At 43.9% G+C, this 13421-nt stretch overlaps 1 long non-coding RNA gene across 1 annotated transcript in view; it reads left to right on the forward strand.

Moving 5' to 3' along the window:
* LOC130304309 (uncharacterized) overlaps positions 1-13421 on the forward strand; it is a 47171-nt gene that overhangs the window by 15919 nt on the left and 17831 nt on the right. Inside the window, exon 2 of the long non-coding RNA XR_008854092.1 lies at positions 10297-10534. This is a non-coding gene — a long non-coding RNA (uncharacterized LOC130304309). The remainder of the gene's footprint in view (positions 1-10296; positions 10535-13421) is intronic.

Genomic DNA, 13421 nt, shown 5'->3' on the forward strand with positions numbered 1-13421 from the left:
AATGCCAAGACAAAGGCTGTTTTAAACATTACTGATTCAAAGCTATCCAAACAGACATCCTGGCAAGCCTTGCAAAGCTTAGCCAGAGTAGAAAAAACTATGGGTGGCCTACGGTCCTTACTAGCTCTCGTACTGCGGTAACCTTTCATGACCTGTTTAACTTGGAAGAATGAGTTGATATGTCTAACACCAATCCACTTCTGGAAAAATGATATCCCAGCTAAAAAACTGGACACATAACTATGGGACAATTTTTTGACTAACAAAGAAGCAAGAAACTGCAGGGCACAATTGATGTCTGAACTAGTATGCGAATAACCATTGTCCCTACAAAACGAACACCATACAGACCAAAACTTGCAATAATCCGCATATGTTTTGTCAGCAATGGACTTCTTCGCGTATTCCTGTATCAGTCCCACACGAGGTCCCATAAATGGGGTGGACATGGTATGCCTTCCTTTGCTGCCTCCGGGCATAATTGCTGGAACCTGTGGAACTGACCCCGTGACAAAGAATCAGCTATACAATTCACCTTGCCCTTAATATAGGTAGCCTTAAGCCAAACATTTAATTGCAAACACAGAAGCACCAAGTGCCGCAGCAACTTAACCACTGGCTCAGATTTAGCAGACAAACAGTTAATTGCAAACGCCACTCCTTTATTATCCGTGTGTACAACTATCCTCCTGTTCTTGAACAACTGACCCCATAAAACTATGGCGACCACTACTGGAAACAATTCTAACAATAGAATATTAGCTGTAAAACCCGCCTCAAACCAAGACACCGGCCATGGCTCTGCTGACCATTGTCCATTAAAATATGCACCAAAGCCAAATGAACCCGCTGCATCTGTGAAAATACCTAACTCTTCAAGAGAAACAAAGTCAGCCTGCCAGATAGATGCACCATTAAAGTTAGTTAAAAACTCAGCCCACAAAGATAGATCATCTTTCATCATTCTATCTAATCTAACATGACTCCTAGGTGACTTAAGGCCCCTAGTAGCCATATATAATTTCTTTGAAAACACCCTGCCCATGGGAATCACCCTGGCTGCAAAGACTAGCAGACCCAACAACCTTTGTGATTCCTTAAGGGTAACTTTCTTTTTAACCATTAAAATATGTATGCTATCCAGCATAGACATAATTTTCTCCCGAGGTAATGAAAATAACATAAAACCAGAATCAATAACAACACCTAAAAAGATCAACCTTTGACATGGACGAACTGTTTTCTCACTAGCTAAAGGTACACCAAACAAACAGCAGATATCTTTAAAAGCCTTAAACAGTCTGTGGATATCCTCCTTACCACCCTGACCCAAAAACAAAAAATCATCTAAGTAGTGCAACATATCACCTACCGGGCAAACCTGCTTGACAGACCACTCTAAAAATGATGCAAATGCCTCAAAATAATAACAAGAAAGTGTAAAGCCCATTGGGAGAGCCTTATCAAAGTAAAACTTGTTGTCAAATTGGAAACCCAATGAATTATAACCCGTCTCCCTAACCGGTAACAATCTAAACGCCGATTTGATGTCCGCCTTGGCCATTAACGCACCTTGACCGAACTTACGCAACTTGTCCAAGGCGGAGTCAAAAGACGCATACTGAACCTGAAATTTCACATTGTTAACCGCATCATTCAGAGATGAATTTAAAGGGTAAGATAAATGATGAATTAATCTGAACTCCCCTGGTTCTTTTTTGGGGACAATACCCAAAGGGGACAACCTAAAATTATCAAACGGGGGGGAATCAAAAGGACCCTCAACTCTGCTCTCCTCAACCTCTTTCTTTATTTTCTTTCTGACCACCTCAGCATGTCGAGCCACTGATTTCAAATTATCTACCCAGGAGCATCCCGTGCCAGAAAATTCAGGAACAAAAAAAACCAATAGTAAAACCCTCCAGCAACATATTAGCTCTCAGCGTGTCTGGGTACCTGCTTAGAAATGGCAACATGTTTCTGAGCGTCACTGGAGTCCATGCTGCGGGAAAGCGCCTCCCTGCTGGACGGGGCATTCTGGGTAGACAAATTGATTCTTTTAAAGCATTTGGAGACTGGGTGACTTGCCCCGCAATGGGAGCATTCGTGTCTATATTTGCAGCTGGCCTGCCACCTGCAATGGCTCTCGTTAAAGGCAAAACATACCCCTTTGCGAAAGGAGCCATGACCTGCGGGAGGCAAGCTGCGAGACCTTTGTGGTAACATTAAATTCAGCCACAAACCCACATCCTTTTGACCCCATTTAATTTGAGGATGGACAGATAATTTCTGACGAAACATTTCATCATAACCTATCCAGGCAACCCCACCAAAATTTCTGTATGCCTCCAATATAATGTCCATGTGTTGGAATAAAGCCGAACATAAATTCGGCTTCTTCTCACCCATGACTGTGGCAAAAATACAAAACGCTTGCACCCAATTATTAAATGACCTCACCGCTTGCGTTTTCCTTTTCTCATCCTCCTTGTCCTCCTTCTTGCCATCAGAACTTTTCTGTTGTTCCTTAACTGACGGCAACAAAGAGAATATCTCAATATATTCGCCCCTCCATATCTTTTCCTTGGTGCTGACCGATAAGTGAAAACCTAACGGAGACAACTCACAAGTAAGAGCCTCCTTCATACAAACACCAGGAACTGACAAGGAGGGGAGAGATTGCCGTTCCGAATCCTGCTGTTTGCCTGACATGTCAGGCGTGTTACCCTCTTTAGCTGAGCTATTACTGGTTGCCGGGCAGGAATGGGTTAACCCGGAGCTGTTAGGTTGAGGAACCCAGGCACTGCTGGGATTCCCCAAAGAAGCAGAATGAGAGTGAGGGGGGGTCGTTAACTGCTCCCCTGCCGGCACCGCAGCCATCATATTAAAGAAGGCCGCCATGCCAGCAAGGAAGCTATGCCCAGGCGTTGAACCCATACACCCAGCTAAACTTCTATGCAATAAAGACTGAGCGGCATCATACTCACCACCCGATGCCCTCACCGCAGCTGAAGGGCCTGCGTCTTCTCTCCTCGACGGTGATCCGGAACCGGCTGGGCGGGAGGGTGGGACGGTGGTCTTCTTGCTGGTTGCCCGGCTGCTGCCGGCGATTTCCGGTGAATAATTCTTCCTTTTCGTCCGGCTGGAGCTCCTCAAGGACCTTCTGAGCTGCTCCGGGGATCCTCTGGCTTCCGGCCTAGCTCCGATGACGACTTCCGGTGCTGGTCCATCGAAGATGACGTCCGGAACATTAGGCGCAGGCGCAACCACCTCCCGTGACTCCATAGCGTCCTCGGTGGCGTCGGAACTTCCGGAAGGCAAAGGGAACGTAACCGGAACAGGCAGTGGCGTCCGAGTCTCCTCCTCTACTGGATGTACTGAAGATGGGCATTCCTGTAAGCATCTCATGAGCCAGGCTTCGCCGCCCGGGCCCGCGGCTTTCTCTAATAAACGAAGATACAGCTCATTTGTATGAGGGCAGGACATAGTAATGCACTTCTTGATGAAATTCAAGAACAATAGCACGCTGAATCTTCCACAGGTGTTACTTCAGACTGACCACCGGGTCAGTCCAGCTGTTGTTTAAATATACTTCTGTCTTCCCGCCGCTACAGCGATTCATCAATCCTGATCCAGAGCCATTCTGCCCAGCAACATGCTGGCCCTATGAGAAAACTCGGCACAAAGGTTAGTAACTGTGCAGACTCAAAACTGTAAACATTATATTAACTATTTCCCATCCACTTAAACTGAACCCTTTAGGGAGGGGATGATGGCCCATCCCATGTGGCCCTTACATTACCTTCCAGGGCCCTAACATTCCATTCCTTTCTTACCATTGTGATTAGGAAACAATTTTAGGACATATGTGTACATAATCATATACTTGTTCTCCTAGACTCTTAGTAGGATGGTGATTTGTATATCTTGGTTGCCTGCCTGCTGAGGGGTATATGTCATATCTGGAGACCCTGGAGAGGTGTGATAGATAAAATAAGAGGAGAGAAGATAGCAGAAATGTTTTTCGGACACTTGGTATTATTTATAGTTTCATTATTCCTATTTTCCTAATGTAGTCATTATTGGATTCAGAAATCCGTGTTTTGTGTTGACCAATATGCTGGCTATTATCTACTATACCTACTTCTCTCTTCATAATGTCCACTAAACTACTAATCGCTGAAGGTAAAGCTCAAGATATGTTTTGAACACTACTTTGACTGAAGTGTGAGTGTGTGTTCACTTTTTTATCGTCTGTATCTTTTGTGTGCAGCTTAGCTATTTGCTTGCATGTATGTCTAGTATATCTAACATTTATGGTTTGATCATTGTTTTTTTACATGTGCTTTTTTTGCTATTTTTGTTTCTGTGTTGTATGTCCTATTTTGTTGTCTCTCTTTTTCTTTTTCCCTCTTTTTAGGTTTTACTGATTATCTTTAAAGGAGAGACTTTAAGCAATTCGTCTAATCTATGTGAAGCATTAAGTGTACTAACCAAACTTGTGCCGCTTTAATTGTATTAACATCTGTCTGTAAGTTGGATGTGCAAATGTCTAATTCCCTAACCTGCCTTTTTCCCTACTTGTAATCCCCTGATGAATCGTGTTATTGTATCTGATACAGGGGGAAACGCTTTGGGAAATTGTTAATATATCTAGGGTTATTCCTTGTGCTTTTGTGTAACAACTGTTTATCATATTGATGTTTTTGTGATAGGGTTTTTAATGGAAAAACAAAAAAAGTGAAATTTTAGCGAATTTTTAGTTGGTTTTATATTTTTGTGAAAATGTCGGGAACACCCCTTTTCTGTGACCACGCCCCCTCTCCCCTGACAGACATGCCCCTTTTTTGAGTTTTCTCAGTAAAATGGAGAGTTGGTCACATTTTTCAGTTCAGATAGAATTCTGGCGCAAACAGAATTCTGGCACAATGAGACAGAATTCTGGTGCAAATTCCGGCGCAGACAGAATTTCTGGCGCACTGCGCCAGAATCTCGCACACAACCAAAACTTATCGGGTTTACAATAGTAAATCAGGAAATCAGGGCCAATGTCTATTTTCTTTCCATTATTTTAGCTATATGGTTCCTGGGCTTTACCATTAACCTCTGCGGAGTCAGTGGTCTCCATGTATGACATTCACCATTGTTAACCTTTTAAGGACCCACGGCGTATGGATACGCCTTCACACCCTGGGCCTTAAGGACCCAGGGTGTATCCATACGCCCTGGCGTTTTCCGGTCTCTGCCACGCGCCGGGCAGAGATCGGAACTGGATGCCTGCTGAAATCCTTCAGCAGGCATCCAGGGCAAACGCCGACGGGGGCCATGTAGGCCCCCCATGTCGGCGATCGCCGCAAATCGCAAGGGAAATCGCCCTTGCGATCTGCGGCGATACCGGGCTGATCGGGTCTCTGGGACCCGACCGCCCGGTAATTTCGCATGATCCCGGCTGTCACAGACAGCCAGGACCATGCTAACGTATAGGAGCGAGGTGGCAAGCCTGCCACCTCCTCCGATCCCCTGTGATTCTTCGGTTAGTTAACCGACCAATCACAGGGGGGGGGGGCGGTTACTTCCTCCCGTCCGGCCCCGCCCCTGGAAGTCCGGAGAGGACGGGAGGAAGACCGGAGGACGCGGCGGGGGACGGGGGAGTGCTGGGGCCCGGCCCGGTACTTACCTCGTCCCTGAAGACCCGGATCCAGACGATGAAGACGGCGGCGGCGACATGTGAGTAGATCTTCAGCCGCGGTCGGGCCCTTTACAGCAATGCACGTTGCCGTAAAGCGACATGCATTGCTGTAATGGGACCCTGTAAACTACAACTCCCAGCATGCCCAGACAGCCCTTGGCGTCTGGACATGCTGGGAGTTGCAGTTTTGCAACATCTGGAGGTCCACAGTTTGGAGACCACTGTGCCCTTCCAGATGTTGCAAAACTACACATCCTCAGCATGCCCTTACTGTCCAGGCATGCTGGGAGTTGTAGTTCTGTAACATCTGGCCCTTCAGATGTTGCAGAACTACAACTCCCAGCATGCCTGGACAGTTTTGGCATACTGGGAGTTGTAGTTTTGCAACATCTGGAAGGGCACAGATTGAGAACCACTGTATTAGTGGTCTGCAAACTGTAGTCCTCCAGTTGTTGCAAAACTACAACTCCAAGCATGCTGGGAGTTGTAGTTCGGCAACATCTGGCTCTAAAGATGTTGCCGAACTACTACTCCCAGCATGCCTGAGAATGTTTGGGAGTTGTGGTTTTGCAACAGCTGGAGGCACACTGGTTGGGAAACATTGTCTGTTTCCTAACTCAGTGTTTCCCAACCCGTGTGCCTCCAGCTGTTGCAAAACTATAACTACCAGCATGCACTGATAAACTGTGCATGCTGGGAGTTGTAGTTTTGCAACAGCTGGAGGTCCCCCCCCTGTGAATGTACAGGATACATTCACATGGGCAGGGGGCTTACAGTGAGTATCAGGCTTCAAGTTTGTGATGCAGCAAATTTTGCGCGGCAGCTCAAACTCGCAGCGGGAAACTCAATGTAACCCCCGCCCGTGTGACTGTACCCTAAAAACACTACACTACACTAACACAAAATAAAATAAAAAGTAAAAAACACTACATATACACATTCCCCTACACAGTCCCCCTCCCCAATAAAAATGAAAAACGTCTGGTACGCCACTGTTTCCAAAATGGAGCCTCCAGCTGTTGCAAAACAACAACTCCCAGTATTGCTGGACAGCCGTTGACTGTCCAAGCATGCTGGGAGTTTTGCAACAGCTGGAGGCACCCTGTTTGGGAATCACTGGCATAGAATACCCCTATGTCCACCCCTATGCAAATCCCTAATTTAGGCCTCAAATGCACATGGCGCTCTCACTTTGGAGCCCTGTCGTATTTCAAGGCAACAGTTTAGGGTCACATATGGGGTATCGCCGTACTCGGGAGAAATTGCCTAACAAATTTTGGGGGTCTTTTTCTCCTTTCACCCATTATGAAAATGTGAAATTGGGGTCTACACCAGCATGGTAATGTAAAAAAAAAAATTTTTTTACACTAACATGCTGGTGTTGCCCTATACTTTTCATTTTGACAAGAGGTGAAAGGGAAAAAAGCCCCCCAAAATCTGTAATGCAATTTCTCCCGACTACGGAGATACCCCATATGTGGGCGCAAAGTGCTCTGGGGGCGCACAACAAGGCCCAGAAGGGAGAGTGCACCATGTACATTTGAGTTGATTTGCACAGGGGTGGCTGATTGTTACAGCGGTTTTGACAAACGCAAAAAAAACAAAACCCCACATGTGACCCCATTTCGGAAACTACACCCCTCACGGAATGTAATGAGGGGTGCAGTGAGAATTTACACCCCACTGGTGTCTGACAGATCTTTGGAACAGTGGGCTGTGCAAATTAAAAATGTTGTACAGACCACTGTTCCAAAGATCTGACAGACACCAGTGGGGGTAAATGCTCACTGTACCCCTTGTTACGTTCCTCAAGGGGTCTAGTTTCCAAAATGGTATGCCATGTGGGGGTTATTTTGCTGTCCTGGCACCATAGGGGCTTCCTAAATGCGACATGCCCCCGAGCAAAATTTGCTCTCAAAAAGCCAAATATGACTCCTTCTCTTCTGAGCATTGTAGTTCACTCCGTAGTGCACTTCAGGTCAACTTATGGGGTACCTCCATACTCAGAAGAGATGGGGTTACAAATTTTGGGGGTATTTTCTGCTATTAACTCTTGCAAAAATGTGAAATTTGGGGGGAAACACACATTTTAGTGACATTTTATTTAATTTTTTTACATATGCAAAAGTCGTGAAACACATGTGGGGTATTAAGGCTCACTTAATTCCTTGTTACGTTCCTCAAGGGGTCTTGTTTCCAAAATGGTATGGCATGTGTTTTTTTTTTTTTTGCTGTTCTGGCACCATAGGGGCTTCCTAAATGCAACATGCCCCCCATAAACCATTTCAGAAAAACGTACTCTCCAAAATCCCCTTGTCACTCCTTCGGTTCTGAGCCCTCTACTGCGCCCACCGAACACTTTACATAGACATATGAGGTATGTGCTTACTCGAGAGAAATTGGGCTACAAATATAAGTATACATTTTCTCCTTTTACCCCTTGTAAAATTCAAAAATTGGGTCTACAAGAACATGCGAGTGTAAAAAATGAAGATTGTGAATTTTCTCCTTCACTTTCCTGCCATTCCTGTGAAACACCTAAAGGGTTAAAAGGCTGACCAAATATCATTTTGAATACTTTGGGGGTGCAGTTTTTCTAATGGGGTCATTTATGGAGTATTTCTAAGATGAAGACCCTTCAAATCCACTTCAAACCTGAACTGGTCCCTGAAAAATAGTGAGTTTTGGAAATTTTGTGAAATATTGGAAAATTGCTGCTGAACTTTGAGGCCCTCTGGTGTCTTCCAAAAGTAAAAACTTGTCAATTTTATGATGTAAACATAAAGTAGACATATTGTATATGTGAAAAAAAAATTAAAATATTTTGAATATCCATTTTCCTTACAACCAGAGAGCTTCAAAGTTAGAAAAATGCTAAATTTTCAAATTTTTCATAAAATTTTCAAATTTTTCACCAAGAAAGGATGCAAGTTACAATTTTTTTTTACCACTATGTTAAAGTAGAATATGTCACGAAAAAACAGTCTCGGAATCAGAATGATAACTAAAAGCATTCCAGAGTTATTAATGTTTAAAGTGACAGTGGTCAGATGTTCAAAAAATGGCCGGGTCCTAAGGTGTAAAATGGCTGGGTCCTTAAGAGGTTAAAGGGGTACTCTGGTGGAAAACTTTTTTTTTTTTTTTTTTTTTTAAATCAACTGATGCCAGAAAGTTAAACAGATTTGTAAATTACTTCTATTTAAAAATCTTAATCCTTCCAGTACTTATTAGCTGCTGAATACTAAAGAGGAAATTAATTTCTTTTTGGAACACAGTGCTCTCTGGTGACATCATGAGCACAGTGCTCTCTGCTGACATCTCTGTCCATTTTAGGAACTGTCCAGAGCAGCATATGTTTGCTATGGGGATTTTCTCCTACTCTGGACAGTTCTTAAAATGGACAGAGGTGTAAGCAGAGAGCACTGTGCTCGTGATTCAGCAGAGAGCTCTGTGTTCCAAAAAGAAAACCATTTCCTCTGTAGTATTCAGCAGCTAATAAGTACTGGAAGGATTGAGATTTTTTAATAGAAGTAATTTACAAATCTGTTTAACTTTCTGACACCAGTTGATTAAAAAAAATAAAAAGTTTTCCACCGGAGTACCCCTTTCAACTATCATATCCTAGTGTAAATACAAAGTAAGACATGCTAAGGTATATGAGAAGAAATAATACAGAGACCAAGGAGTGAAACTGCATTATCCTTATGTGAACTTTCACAGACTATTTTCATTGTATGCCTTTCATGCTTACTATTGAAGTAACCAAATGATACTGTATGTAGCACAGACGTCCAGGAAGAGAATTTGTATTTTCTTTTCTAATATTATGACTCAATGGTTACCAGGGAGAGCACTTATATTTAGACCAAACACCTACACAGAATATGAATAAGGCGGGTGTGTATTGAGATCAGTCTGATATAACTAGGACAGCGCTATAAATTCCAGTGGATCTCGTTTGCCTAATGAGCAGCTAGAAAGCCATAAGACAGCTCTTAATATTACACCTTAATATTTAATAAACAGTCTATAAAACATACTTAAGTACATTGCCACACTTTACATCAAACCAAGAAATAATTCACATAGCTAAATAAGTCTTCCTATTGAAGAGATACCCTGGCATATAAAAAATAATGACACAGAATAATTTTTTAGTAGAATGACTATTTTCCTCATTGGAATTCCATGCATGGGCGTAAGTACAACTATAGCATGTCGCCATGACAGCTGCTATAACGTCTAAATGCAAGAATGACACCGCCTGAAAGAAACAGACATATTGCTGAAATGAAATGATAAACTATTTCTGCTAAAAGCTGCCACTAGAGAGGTCCCCTTATATACAGATCTATATTCCTAGTATTAAAGGGGTGCTCCCATCTCATGAATCCTGTGGATTGCGCAAATACGATGATAAATTGTCCCTGGGACATATGGTGCACCCCATTCTTTCTCTTTGTGAGCGCTGAACTTGGCAATGTTTGGTGGTCGCATAGAAAAAGAATAAAGCACTGACTGAGAACACTTGGTGAGCACCATTTATTTCTTGATGGGGGGCCCAGTGGTTGGACCCCAAATGATTAACTTGTTGTCCCCTATCCTAGGATAGGAAGTAACTTCATGAGATATCGCCAGTATCGCTGTCCCAGACTCCAGTGTGGTCTTCCTCCTGCTTCTGGTGCCCGATCGGGCAATGAGATGTATTGGGTCCAGGCAACAAAAAGAAGACTAAGCCGGGGTTCAAGACATCACACTGCCGCTCAACCTATTACCAAGGCGAGACATCACTGTGGCTAGGGGATAGCTGAGCTGTGTCACCGACCAAATACACTACTGAAATAGGTAAGTAAACGTGTATACACTGATGAGGCGTCATAAGGGAATGAACTTGCTTCACACATGGTATTCAGGTATCTCCCTTTTACATCCTCTGGGTTTTTACTCTATATTTATCTATACGTGACACAGTGGTGCTCATCATAGCTGCTCAGCAGTATATGTTTAGCTGCTATATCCTGTTTCTCTAGCTATTGTCTATGGCATTACCCCTGCATCATCTGCCTCATACTGTATGTGCCCTGGGTTCTGTGTTTATGGGCCCTGATCTGTATATACTGTCCAGTATGTGTGCTGGAGCCCCTATATACTATTAATGTGATGTTTTTAATAGCATTTATGTCAATAAAGTTTAAATGGTTTGTGAAAATGTTTTTCCATTTTTGGTGCGCAATGAGTAGTGTTGCTTGTTGGGCCCCAGAAGCAGGAAGAGGACCACAAAGGAGGATGGAACAGCGATACCAGCGGCACCGTGGGAGCGTCAGGAGGTAAGTCAAGGTTTATTTTTTTCATTGCAGCAGCCAAAGGCATATGGAGATAAAAAAATGTTTTTGCCAGAATACCCCTTTCAGTTACATAAAACTGTATGTAAACAACATGTTAGCCAGATGTGTCTGCTTGGGAACAGAATGTTATCATCTCTGGCTGTGTGAAGGGAAGCAGGGGAAGTAGCACTCACAGATTTGAAATTCCATAGACAACTGAAGATCATGCCATTACTCCTTTAGCAATGTAACCACCAGGAATATTAGATGTTGACCTCTAACCTACATACAGACCATTCTGATTCTTCCATACATATGAACACTCAATTCAGCAGAGCGTTCACGTGTTTTCAATAGGTATAGAAGAGAAACATCTCTGGCACAACAAAAGCATTGGGTGTTTAAATTCATCATACTCAATCCTTCTCTCACCGATCATTGTCTGTTTGTGAATAGTCAGGAGGCCCCCATACACATTAGGTAGTTATCCAGTCCTTTGGGAGGGGGGCTATATAATTATTGCCAGGGATACTACTCCTAACTTCTAAACTAAAAGAAAAGGTCATGTCAGTTTGCAAACCACAGTGGTATAGCTTTACTATTTTGGTTCTCCATTGTGCAGATATTTGGAAATATTGCAGTCACTCTTTGGTTGCTCCTTAAAGATAATATATCACATAGATTTATTGTATTTCATTTTTCCTAATTAGAACCAGATACTGAAACGTTCTTTTTTTTTAAAAAACTGTTTCTATTTCTTATTGTATTTTTTTACTAGATTTTTTTGTACATTATTATGGGTAGGGATGAGCGAATCGAATCTGATGAATAAGTATGTCAGGCAGAGTACTGCCAGTACATGCACAGAGGAGTGGCAGAGGCCTAAAGTCATCAGGCAGAGGTGGCAGCAGACTAGGGGCGAGAGGCCTGAGCTCCCAGTATCAGCTAGCAGTCGTGTCTCGACCAGCAACCCATCTGTTGTCATTGACTGGCTAACACGGTAATCCACTTCATCACAAGTGACATCTGACACCCCCAGTCAACAGTCGGTGGGTTCCTCAGACACAACCCTAAGTTGGCATGGCCCTGTCCTCCCATTGCCTCTGTCCTATGCTGTTCCCTCCCCCACAGAAGTATCTCATGCTGTGGGTTCAGCTCCACTATTTAGTGAGGACAAAATACTAGAGGACAGTCAGCAGCTACTGCCCAACCAAGAAGTGGAGAAGACATCCACCACTTCCTCCGCTAGGCGGGAAAGTAGTGATGAGGAGAGTGGTGTGGGAGGTGGTGTTGCCAGCATTCAAGCTCCTGAAGCAGACACTGTTGAGAAACCTGAGGAGGACATCAGTGAAGTGCAGACACAAGTCGATGATGATGTAGCCGATGACACTTGGGGGCCGAGTGCAGAAGGGGCTTCATTATCATCAGGAGTAGAGGGTTGCAGGTTGCCCGCGAGACAGCAGCTGAGCCAGCAAGGTAGTAGCATGGTTGGCAGTCAGCATGGAGGCAGAAGTGGAAAGTCTGGAGCCAAACGTGCCCAGGGTAGACCACCTATTTCGCAGCAGCCTACCTTCCCAGGAGGTAGTGGAACAGGGGTTCCTGGAGACGGTGGCAGTAGCAGTCAATCATTGCGGACTGTTGGTGAGAAAATCAGCTACTCGGCAGTGTGGCAGTTTTTCATCAAGCATCCGGAGGATGTTAACCTGGCCACATAAACACGAAAAATACAAACATAGGTGCACTACTGTGGTGGATGTAACAATGACATTAGCTAACCCTCAAAACTAATGTAAAATTGAGACATTAGCCAGTATATCCTTATATGAAGGATATACCTGTGCCCACACACCAATGCCAAGGTTTCTCAAGTGGCACGGGACCTAACACTAAATCTGCCTGTGCATGATAAGCAAAACCAGCAAGCAAACGCCCCACTGTAATTGGTCACTGGCCCCTGGTTTTGCTTATCATGCACAGGCATCACATGAAAAAGAAAAAAAAAACACAGGAACCTCTCCCTATTTCCCCTACAAACACTGCCATTTCCCAGTTATTTTTTTATTTTTTTTTTAAGGTGGAAATAGAAAGAGTTTCCTGTTTGGAACCACCCTTTTTAGGGTGAATAACTCTTGCCAAGAAGGGAATTAATAGGGCAAGAGTAGGGCCTTACAGAGGAAGTTTTTACCCCCCAACTGCTACAATGGACAATACGTTGTTCCCTTCCACCTTTTCGAGGAAAGTGTTGCTCGTCTTGAAAAGGGCGGCCCCACACAGGAACCAATCCCTATTTCCAAATAAAAACCCTGGGAATTGGCAGTGTTTGTAGGTGGAAATAGGGAGAGGTTCCTGTGTGGGGCCGCCCTTTTTACGGCGAGTAACACTTGCCAAAAAGGGAATTAATAATGCGA

Source organism: Hyla sarda, chromosome 1 (genome assembly GCF_029499605.1).
Source record: "Hyla sarda isolate aHylSar1 chromosome 1, aHylSar1.hap1, whole genome shotgun sequence".
In the NCBI taxonomy this organism is placed as follows: Eukaryota; Metazoa; Chordata; class Amphibia; order Anura; family Hylidae; genus Hyla; species Hyla sarda.